The sequence below is a fragment of the Pelophylax lessonae genome, assembly GCF_965119305.1.
Source record: "Pelophylax lessonae genome assembly, chromosome: 13".
Taxonomy (NCBI): Eukaryota; Metazoa; Chordata; class Amphibia; order Anura; family Ranidae; genus Pelophylax; species Pelophylax lessonae.
Genome location: NC_138780.1, coordinates 118,737,304 through 118,749,579, shown reverse-complemented (window position 1 = coordinate 118,749,579; position 12,276 = coordinate 118,737,304).

Sequence of the window (12,276 nt, the reverse complement as noted above, 5' to 3'; positions counted from 1 at the left end):
TGGGAGCTAGATACCCCACCAGCAAGCAAATGTAGTCAGCTATGCATTGGACCTGGACAGGGAAGGGAGGGTCACGGTGAGTTTTGCACCCAGAAGAGCTGACTATAGTCTTCCTGTCTCTTTATGGTTGGTGGAGGCTAAGAGTGGGTTGCAAGAGGCTTTTTAGGCCAGGCCAAATGTTCTCTGTTGTGAGTGCTATTCCCCTTGAGATCCTGGGAGAAGTGTACTGAGCTAGAGGAGCAGTTGCAGCAGTCCTGTACTGTATATGAGCAACATGCTGGGAGTCCCTGCTAGATGCATAGAGCAAATAGCAAGTAGTTAGAGTGAGTACTAATGACTCTGGGAAGGAAAGAGAAGGGGAATGGGAAGATAGCTTGAGAGTGATGTATAATGTGCTGCTTTTACCTAATGCCTGCCATGGTATGTTCACCATATGTGTGATTGTAAAGTAACACCAAGTGCCAATTAGATAGTATGTCTATGTGATGTGATGTGTCAATGCTGGCTTCTGAAGAACACCAGTATAGCGTGGAAACGAAATAACTTGTGTGGACATTTGTTTCTTCTGAATATAAAGGGTAACGGCTGGGGATGTCATGGTGACGGTGCCAAGGAGACAGGCACAAGATGGCTGAGGTAAAGGGGCTGTCAACAGGGTTGTTGCTCTATCATAAGAGATGTAAGGCAGGGACTTGTACCATTTGGCATCAGTCATCAGTCAATCACATGCCCCTTACATGCAGCCTTTATAAAGAGAATACACAGTGATCCTGCAACAAAGCTCCTTGATTAGACACCTCCTGTTATGGGGATAACAACTATCACAAATGTGCACTTGCACTGTCACTTCATCATATGCAACCCTGGTGGAGACTGAAAGCAGCCATGCTAACTTACTACTTACTATCTTAAGGGCAGTCCATAGATATATTGTGCACCCGATGCTGATGTGAGAGCATGTAGACAGGAAGTACTCCAAAAGAAAAGTATGATGCCTGGCGCCTTGCTCCTTCGCTCAGAACCTGGTTCTCGAACACCCTCTGTCACTGGACTTTCACTCGGCATCCCCAAATGGCTAGAACTTGCAGCCCTCTACGACCGGGGTGGTCGACTTGACACTGTAAACATAAACAAAAAGAGGGCGCACCAGCCTAGCGCATTATCCTCAGTAGGCTTTTATTAATAAATAGTTAAAAAGTGTCTACTCACAAACAAGTGATGTAAACCAGCATATTAAATCCGACTGACAACGTCCATAATGTTGGAGTCCCCTGTCTAAGTCCAGGAAAACGACTGACGTGTTTCGAGGCAGTACCTCTTCCTCAGAGCCTAGGGGCCATGACTGGACCCATGGTATATTGTAATGTTCTGGTACTCTTTCATAAGTGTATGCGCCCCACCATTCTCTTTTGGTAAGGTGCGCATACACCTTTAAGACTGATGCTGTCATCACTGAGCGCCGGACTGGATGGCTATTTAGATCGCCGGCTCTCACTCACATGTGTTCGTTCAAACTGCTTTGTGCCTTGATGCTAACCTGTCTTAAAGCTCTCATGCTTGCAAGCATACCTCGCTGTCGGAACCACGCTGCGCTGATCCCTGTATCCCGCTACCGGATCATCCGCTCTTGCCGAACCTCTCCTCTGCTACATTGCTATTAGTGATAAGTACCCCGCAGGGGAAACCTCTATAACTTTCATACTAAAGCTTACACTATCTAGCTCTGCATACTAAGGACTATTACTACATCTGCATTATCTAAGATTGCTAGCTCTTGAGCCTACTACCACCTGTTCTTGCACTGGGTTGATCTCTCTTGTATGTCCACCTGCTACTCTGTCATCTGCTATCATACATGATTGCTAAACCTATCTGCATCCCATCTGCTACTATCTTACTTTCAAGAACATTTCCTTTCAAGTGTCTGTCATCTACCATCTCTACCCAACCTGTCTCTTCCTCCTATCATCACTGTGTTACTATATACATAAGTCACTCTAGGAAACATCTTATTGAGTGTGTGTATTTACTTGCTGAATTGAGATCATCCACACATGATGAGTCATTGAGAGTTGGGAATGGTGTCTCAGCGTTTCTCTACATGACTACTGAAGTGGAATATTTCTGCAGCTGAAAATCCACATCATACAGAAAACGCAGGAGCGTTACATATATATATACCAAAAATGTTTCAAATTAACCTCAAGATTGGGGGAGGGGGTTCCTCCCCTATAGGTGTGGCCACACAGATGTCTTTGACCCCCTGTCAGAACACAACAGCTTGGCGGGGGGAGATCGCTATACTAAGGAGCTGGTGATACGGCGTGTCCTTAACAACCGATGAGTTATCAGCTGATAGCTGAATGTAAAATAAAGGCCCTTCTGATCTGGTATGGATTTTGAGAGGAACCCATATGCCAATATTTTTAAAAAAAATGGCATGGGGTTTTTCCTACAAAATCCAAACCAGACCCTTATCTGAGCATGCAGCCTGGCAGGCCAGGAAATGGGGGGAACAAAGGGAGCAACCCCCCTCCTAAACCATAAAAACACATACATGTAAGCGCTAAGGGTCATCCAACATAAAGTCCATATAAAAAGTCCAATATAGGTAGGCAATAACAACTGCATCAAGCAGCTCTTCTCACTTCAGAGTGAGGAAAAACTCTGGAGAGGATAAAAGAAGCACAGAAAAGTGCTCTGAGTGTTGTACCAGTGTGTAATGTTCTTTTTCCCTTCTGGCCAATAGTTTTTTTCCCAATCTCTCCCCTTCCTGGTCGCCTATTAGTCATTCACATATTTCTATATAAGACCGTTCAGTATCACTACTCCCCCTACACTGATGAAAGTACGCGCATGTCTGTTCGGGACTTGGCGCATGTTAAGAAACATGTTCTGTCCTCAGAAGCTCCCCGGTGATGCTGCATACTACACTCCAGCTCCAATTCCGTATTACAGCTCTGCCCGGGACCCGGATATCTACAGGAGGCAGCCGGCTTCCTTCTTCCTGTGATGGACGGTTTACCCCGGATTGAGCTCAGGTCGACCCGCATGCTTACTGGAAGGTTACAAAGATTGTCATAAGGACAGACAAATTTTAGACCATCTCTTAAGGGATGGCTCCTTAAAGAGAGAGATTGAATAACTACATAATGGATGAGATCCTCTTTTGACGAATCCCCTCTCTCTACTATTTTTGGATTTTTCCATCCTCCTTTGTTACTTCCCTTCTCCTCCCCCTTTCTTTGTATGTCCCTTTTTGGACATTTATCAGTGAATGTGTGTAAGCAATCTATTACTGTCTTAACACACATCATATTAAGAAGGTTTCGCTAACCACTAATTTTGGGGAGCTGCCGGCTACACCCTGTATCTGACATCAACTGACATAAATACACACCTTCTGCTAAATATGATTAAATCTACTTTGACCAGAAATTGAGGACTATCTATGCATATGTATTGGAAATGTGCTTAAACAGCTTGAGCCTGACGAAGCATTTGTAGCGAAACGCGTAGTTCCAGCAACAGTTTGATCTACATGTAGCCCCTGTTTGGGCTCACCAAAATGCAATAATGCGATGGTCTTCTTCATGATATATGTAATATCTGTTACAATCACATATACTGTAATGCTTTGTATGTATGTCTGTTTTTTAATGTATATTTAATAAACTTTGTTATCAATTTTAGAAAGTTTAATAATTTTTTGAAACATTTTTTCCAGAGGCATATTTAAATCCCCTTTGGTTCTAACTCTACCCAGCAGGGTAGTTTTGTAAACCCCCCCCCCTTCTTCTACATGTTTACCCCGGATGTTGCCTTATGTGGATGGACGGCACTATCAAGAGGAGAACCAACTGTACTGTGATACAAGCCTTTTTTACCTTCTGGCTCTTGTCAGTTGTTACATTTGCTTTTAATATCCCATTAAATTAATCTGCACTTAGAGCGCTTTTCTGTGCTTCTTTTTTCCCCTTCTAAATGGGCGGGTGCTTTGCAGAGCCCTCTCTAAAGCAAACATGGGGACAAGGACCTCTTCCCCACAACCCTTGCCAGTGGTTTTGGGGGTCTGTGGGTGGGGGGGGGCTTATCATAATCTGGAAACCCCCTTTAACAAGGGGGTCCCCAGATCCTGGCCAGCTCTATGTGAATAAATATAGGGTACATGGTACCACTACTCATTCACCAAAAAAAGTGTAGTGTAAAAAAACACAGGAGGTAGTTTTTGAAAAGTTCTTTATTCAAAAAAAAAAAAAAGTGTATAAAAAAAAAGCCCCCCAGTGTAGATCTGTCATCAATCACGATGCCCAACGCCACCGCTGACCCGAAAAAAAAAATCTCCGCTCGACTCTATGGCCTTGGTTATACGTTGCTTCCTAGCAACGAATTTTAAGAGCCCATTTTTTTCATCATGAAAAAAATACTTTTTTTTTTTTCTTTTTTAGTGTAGATCTGAGGTCTTTTTCACCCCAGATCTCACATTACAGAGGTCCTGTCATGCTTATTTCTATTACAAGGGATGTTTACATTCCTTGTAATAGGAATAAAAGTGATCACATTTTTTTTTATAAAAAACAGTGTAAAAATAAAAAATAAAAGATAAAATGAATAGGAAAAAAAAAATTAAAGCGCCTCATCCCCGGTAGCTCGTGCGCAGAAGCTCACGCATACGCAAGTCGCACCCACATATGTAAATGTTGTTCAAACCTCTGTAACTCTAAACTGGTAAGTACCAAAGTTTGTCACCATTCCACGAGCGTGTGCAATTTTGAAGCATGACATGTTGGGTATCTATTTACTCGGCGTAACACTATCTTTCACATTATGGAAAAAAAAATATGGCTAACTGTACTGTTTTTCTTATTTTTTAGTTCAAAAATGTGTATTTTTTCCAAAAAGAATTGCATTTGTACGACCGCTACACAAATACGGTGTGATAAAAAATATTGCAACAATCTCCATTTTATTCTCTATGGTCTCTGCTAAAAAAAAAAAATATAATGTTTGGGGGTTCTAAGTTACTTTCTAGCAAAAAAACTGGTTTTAACTTGTATACAACAAGTGTCAGAAAAAGGCCCGGTCCAGAAGTGATTAATAAAGAACTTGTCAAAAACTGCCTCTTGAGATTTTTTTAACACTACATTCTTTTTTTTGGTGAATGAGTAAGGGTTTTGGGTCCCTGTTCAAATTTCAGATAGTGGAAACATTTTTTTTTCTTTTTTAACTTGTTTACTGGTCCAGAGAATTTGAAATCCCCACTCTTCTCCCCCTTCTTTATTCAGCACTTCCAGGATAGATCAGAGCCAGGGGCGTAACTACAGGGGTTTCAGCATGTACAGAAATCCCTGTCCTCCTCTTTCCTCCTGTAGATGCAGGACGAAAATGAAGGAGATTGGTTCCTCTGTGTTCTGCCCCCCCCCCCCCCCCACCACCACTCCTTCTATCCAGTTCACTTGTGTTCTGATGTCTCTGGTCCCCTGTGTGCTCCCTTCCCTCTCCTGCCGGCTGCTGCAGGGGATGTGTCACAATAGAGAACCAGGAAGGGGTCGGTAAATATGTAATCCTTTTCTGAATGGACAGAGTCATAGTCAGTGACACTGTAAAAAAATAAAATAAAATGATAAAAAACAATACAATTAAAATACCAAAAAATAAAAACTACTGACTCCAGTGGGTGAACTTCCAGGATCGCAAAGGTCCCACTTGCAACCGGGCCCTGGCATTCCACCACCATGGGGAGGCCACAAGATGGCAGGAAGGGAGCCCACTGCATAACTTTTGAAAGGGTCCCGCTGCAGGACCGTAATAAAGGGCCCGCAACTAGAGTAAAGGGCCCCAGGATCAGTAGGAAGAGCCTCAGGCTTGAAGGGAAGGGCCCTAGGAAGGGTCCAGGGGGCCCTTAATGGTTTCTTGCCCTGAAGGTTCTAGTTACGCCTCTGATCAGAGCGATTGTCTATGATGGAGCTGACCAATCAGATCTCTCTGATCCATTCCTGGATCCAGAGAGAAGGGGTAGAAAAGCAGGGATTTCAAATTCCCAGACCAGTACACCTGTTGAATGGGTGGGGAGGGTGTAGGGCATTATTTCACCTTTTAATTTGTTTCTGAATTTACACTTTAAGTACAAAGTGAATGCTATTATAAAAAGAATGGCAGGAACATAGAAGGTACATAGGCCTAGAAAAGACAGACATGAGAGTACAACAATACTGCTAATGTAGATGTGTGCAATAAAATGTTAAATCGAATGCATAGGTATGTATACAGTGTTGTCTAAAGGGCCAGAGGGCAAAAGCTGTATTTATGCATCCCATAACTGTTCTGCAAGACTTCCTTCTAAGTGTTCACTTCCCTTGAAAAGAGGATTTTAATCAGTTAAGAGCCACTGAAATAAACCTCGATTTCCAGCTTTGTAGGATCGTTTTATCTCCAGTTTGTTTACAGGCCCAGCTTTATGGGAAAACAGAAACACCTTTCAGGATGCTAAACATGGCTGAGATGGTATGGATGGTAAGGATGAAAATATATCAAATATTAAAACAACCCTCATATGAGTTCATGTTTCATTCATATGTACATAAGGAACCTCTCATATTCCATCTGATTATGGCGTGGAATTTTACTTATGTCATCGATTGTAATCTGTTCTGTGGTATGTTTTACAAAATACCCTCAGTCAAAAGATATATATATGTGGTGTTTTGTAGAAAAACAAAAAGAAAGGATAACAGGATGGTAACAATAATATATAATATAAACCTACATAGGGATATACAGGACAAACTGCCAAGGGTTTAAAGAAAAACTCCAGGCAGCATGTAAAAAGAATTATGAATTAATCTATTCAAAAAACATCCTGAGTGTGCAAAAGTCAGAAAGTATATTTAGTTTACCTGTTATTTAAGTTTTTTATAATATTCATATACAGTATCTCACAAAATTGAGTACACCCCTCACATTTTTGTAAATATTTTATTATATCTTTTCATGTGACAACACTGAAGAAATGACACTTTGCTACAATGTAAAGTAGTGAGTGTACAACTTGTATAACAGTGTAAATTTGCTGTCCCCTCAAAATAACTCAACACACAGCCATTAATGTCTAAACCACTGGCAAAAAAAGTGAGTACACCCTCACGTGAAAATGTCCAAATTGGGCCCAATTAGCCATTTTCCTTCCTCTGTGTCATGTGACTCGTTAGTGTTACAAGGTCTCAGGTGTGAATGGGGAGCAGGTGTGTTAAATTTGGTGTTATCACTCTCACTCTCTCATACTGGCCACTGGAAGTTCAACATGGCACCTCATGGCAAAGAACTCTCTAAGGATCTGAAAAAAAAAGAATTGTTGCTCTACATAAAGATGGCCTAGGCTATAAGAAGATTGCCAAGACTCTGAAACTGAGCTGCAGCACGGTGGCCAAGACCAAACAGTGGTTTAACAGGACAGGTTCCACCCAGAACAGGCACCACCTGTAACGCTCCTGCGTTTTTATATGGTGTGGATTTTCAGCTGCAGAAATAGTTCCACGTCAGTTGTCATGTAAGAGATATGCGGAGATACCATTCCCAACCTCAATGACTCATCATGTGTGGAAGGTCTTATTTCAGCCAGTAAATACACACAATTAGCAAGCTGGTTCTTAGAGTGACTTTATGCATGTGGTAACACAATGATGAAGGTTGAGGGATAGGTTGAGTGGAGGTGGTAGGTGATAGACACTTGAAGGTGAGACAGTAGCAGATGGATGCAGGAAGGTTTAGCAATGTTGTATGATAGCAGATGATAGAATAGCAGGTGGACATACAAAAGAGATCAACCCAGTGCAGAAAAGTAGCAGTAGTCTCAAGAGCTAGCAATCTAGTTTATGCAGATGTGATAAACAGTCTCTACTATGCAGAGCTAGATAGTGTAAGCTTAGTATAAGTTTATAGAGAATTCCCCTGCGGGGTACTTAGCACTATTAGCGATACAGCCGAAGGGTGGTTCAGGAGAGGCGGATGATCCAGTAGCGGGATACAGTGATCAGCGCAGCGAGGTTCCGTCAGCGAAGTAAGCTTGCAAGCATGGAAGCTTCAAGCAAGGTTAGCATCCAGATAAGGGTGTTTGAACGAACACATGTGAGTGAGAACCGACGCCTTAAGTAGCCATCTAGTCCGGCGCTGAGTGATGACAGCTCCAGTTTTAAAAGTGTATGCGCACCTTTCCAAAAGTAAATGGTAGGGCGCATACACTTGTGGAAAGTGTAATTTAGGGTACCAAAGGTACCGGAACATTACAATACCCCCCCCCTTAAGGCCTGCTCCTGAAGGCCTCTGGAGCTGGTTTGTCTGGGTATCTCGCATGAAAATTGCGAATTAATCTAGGGGCATGTATGTCAGAGGTGTTTAGCCAGGTGTCGTCTTGGGGCCCATAGTTCTTCCATCTAACCAAGTACTGAAGTCTTCTTCTGTAGATATGAGAATCCAGAATCTCTTTTATCTCGTATTCTTCTCCACCTTCAACTTGTACAGGAGGGGGAGGTGGAATATTAGGCCTTATTCCTTGGTCCGGAACATGGGGTTTTAGTAGCGACACATGGAAAATGGGATGGATTTTTAGGTCCATTGGCAATGTAAGCTGCACTGCAGTTTTTCCAATAAGTTTCTTGATTGGGAAAGGTCCCAAGAACAGAGGTCCAAGCTTTTTGCTAGGGATCTTCAGTCTCAAGTTTTTTGTTGAGAGCCAAACAAGGTCCCCGATAGTATACTGTGGAGAAGGTCTTCTACGAAGATCATAGTACTTCTTTTGTTGACTGTGAGCGTGTGCAATGGTAGTATTTAGTAAACCCAGAGAATCCTTTATTTGGGAAAGATAGTCTGAGGCTACTGGGTTATTTGAAGGAAGGATGCGTGGAGGGAGAATAGAGGGATGGAACCCATAGTTCAAGTAGAACGGACTCTGCTTGGTTGTACTGTGAGTTGCGTTGTTGTAGGCAAATTCTGCCAGAGGGAGAAGATCCACCCAATCATCCTGTTGGTAAGAAGTGTAACAACGTAAATACTGCTCGATGCATTGGTTGACTCTTTCAGTCTGTCCGTTGGTCTGCGGATGGTAAGGAGAAGTGAGCTTCCGCTCAATCCGTAGTATGTGACATAGTTCTTGCCAGAATTTAGAAATAAATTGGGATCCACGGTCAGACAAAAGAGTTTTTGGGATACCATGTAATCTGAAGACATGTTTCATCAGGAGTTCTGCCGTTTGTTTGGACGAAGGTAGTCTGCGAATAGCAATGAAATGTGCCATCTTTGTCAGATGGTCCACTGACACCAAGATGGTATTAAATCCTTTGGAAGGAGGCAATTCTACGATGAAGTCCAATGACAGAACCTCCCATGGAGTTTGGGGTATTGGTAGACTGCATAGTAGACCGGATGGTCTCGTAGTGTCAATTTTGGATCTGGCACAGACATTGCATGAAGAGACGAATTTTTGTATAGATGTTTTCATGTCAGGCCACCAGAATTGCCGAGAAATCAAATTGAAAGTCTTTGTCATACCCATATGTCCTGCCATAGGCACATCATGCGATAATTCCAAGATCTTGGTGCGTAGGGTAGGTGGTATGTAAAGTTTGTCGTTGTAGTAGAGGAAGCCTTCTGCATCGGTAGTTAGTTGTGGTGGGGGTGAATCCAACCTTATACCATGCAGAACCTCTTCCTTCAAGGAACGGACAACTCCAATAATGCGTTTGTGAGGTATTATAGGAACGGAAGGAATTTCAAAGTAGTTTTCTTCAGTTAGTCGTGATAGTGCATCCGCCTTTTTGTTCTTATCTGCAGGTGTGTAGGTCACTAGGAAGTTAAACATTAGAAAGAATAGTGACCATCGTACCTGTCGATGCGAGAGAGTTTTGCTAGTCTGAAGATATTGGAGGTTTTTATGGTCCGTGTATATAATTATTGGTAATTGGGTGCCTTCGAGTAAATGTCGCCAATTCTCCAGAGCCAATTTTATAGCAAGCAGTTCCTTCTCACCCACGGGGTAATTTATCTCGGGACTGCTCAGGGATTTAGAAAAAAAGGCGACTGGATGAAGTGGTGAAGTGGGGGTAGGTCGTTGGGAGAGTATTGCTCCTACTGCCAGGTTTGACGCATCTACCTCCAGAGTGTATTGGAGGGATGGGTCTGGATGGCGTAATATGGGAGCGGAAGTAAACCTTGTCTTTAACAAGTGGAAAGCCTTATTTGCTTCTTCTGACCATTTAAATGGTATTTTTATGCTAGTGAGCTGTGTGAGGGGTCTCACAATAGCAGAAAAGTTTTTTATGAACTTCCTGTAGAAATTTGAAAATCCCAGGAATCGCTGTAGCGCCTTGCGTGTAGTTGGTGTAGGCCAATCCTGAATGCAGGATATTTTACTCATGTCCATCTCGATTCCTGTTTTGGATATGATGTAGCCTAGAAAGAGTACCTCATCTTTATGGAACAAGCATTTCTTCAGCTTCACATAAAGATTATGTGCAAGCAATCTCGATAATACAAGTCTTACATGTCTTATGTGTTCAGACAGGGTCAGTGAATATATAAGTATATCGTCCAGATATACCACAACACAGACATCTAGTAAGTCTTTAAAAATATCGTTTATAAATCGTTGGAAAACTGCAGGGGCATTGCATAGGCCGAATGGCATCACAAGATATTCGAACAATCCGTATCTAGTTCTGAACGCAGTCTTCCACTCGTGTCCATCACGGATTCGAATGAGATTGTATGCTCCTTTCAGGTCTAATTTTGAAAAATAGGTAGCTCCACGCACCTGCTCAATGAGCTCAGGGATAAGCGGTAGAGGATAGCGATCTTTTATTGTGATAGCATTCAATTTCCTGTAGTCGATGATAGGTCTGAGACTTGAATCTTTATTGCGAACAAAAAAGAGTCCTGCTGCTGTGGAAGAAGTGGAAGGTCTAATAAAACCTTTTTCCAAGTTCTCATCCTAATAGGTTTTGAGATGGGCAAGTTCATCCTGTGAAAGAGGATAAACATGACCGAACGGCAATTTGCTATTTGGGAGTAGATCAATGCTACAATCATAGTCTCGATGAGGAGGTAATACTTGAGCATTTTTCTCAAGAAAAACCTCAGAAAGATCCTGATAACATAGTGGTGCAATCTCATCTGTCACCACAGACAGAATCTTCCCGGAAAACGGGAGGTTACACGTTTCCTCGCAATAACAAGAAGGGAAGGTCAAGGACCGTTTCTTCCAATCTATGGTTGGTTGGTGTGTGTGCAACCAGGGAAGTCCCAACACAATGGGAAAGTGGGGTGATGGTATTAAATCGAAGGTAGAAGTCTCCCTATGAGACTCGTTAATAGTGACTAGAAGTGCTTGTGTCTGATCGGTGATCGGACCAGAGGATAACGGAACACCGGTAATAAGACTTACTGAGACAGGTTTGAGTTTAGAAATAATAGGAATTTTATTTAAAGCAGCAAAACATATATCCATATAATTTCCACAAGATCCTGTGTCAATCATGGCCTTAGTAGTAATCCTGTTCTGGTCCCACTGTAATGTCAAAAAAACAGAAATGTAGGGGTTAGTGAATGAAGTTGTCAATCCTCCTAGAGAGACATGTGAACACTCACCCTTCTTTTTGTTGACTAGGGGACTGACGTTTATCTTGTGATCCGGGGATGCACAGTACAAGCAGAGATTTTGGCTTTTTCCATAGTTGATAGCGGTGGGCGTATGGTTCCTACCTCCATAGGAACGGCCAGACTCCGAGAGGAAACGGATAATGGCATTCCCATCTTTTCAGCCTTTCTTTCTCGTAGTCTTCTATCTATGGTAATACTGAGTTGTATTAATGCATCCAGGGTTTTTGGCAGATCCGCTCGGGCGAGCTCGTCCTTAACGGCTTCTGATAGGCCAAGCCTAAATTGGGTTTTCAGAGATGCATCATTCCATTCTGAATCAAGGGTCCATCTCTTGAACTCTGCGACAAAGTCTTCCACAGGCCTCCTTCCTTGTTTCAAGGATCTTAACTGAAGATCAGCAGTACTCTGCCTATTGGGGTCATCATATAGGCTAGTGAGCTCTGCCAGGAACAAGGCATAGGAGTTGAGAATCTGGTCGTTTTTCTCAAAAAGAGAATCTGCCCAGGCTCGAGGATCGCTTGATAGGTAAGAAATAATAGTACAAACCTTAATGTGATCAGTAAGGTAGGTACGAGGTTTTAGCAAAAAAAGTAACTCACATGCGTTTTTAAATTCGCAAAATTTTTT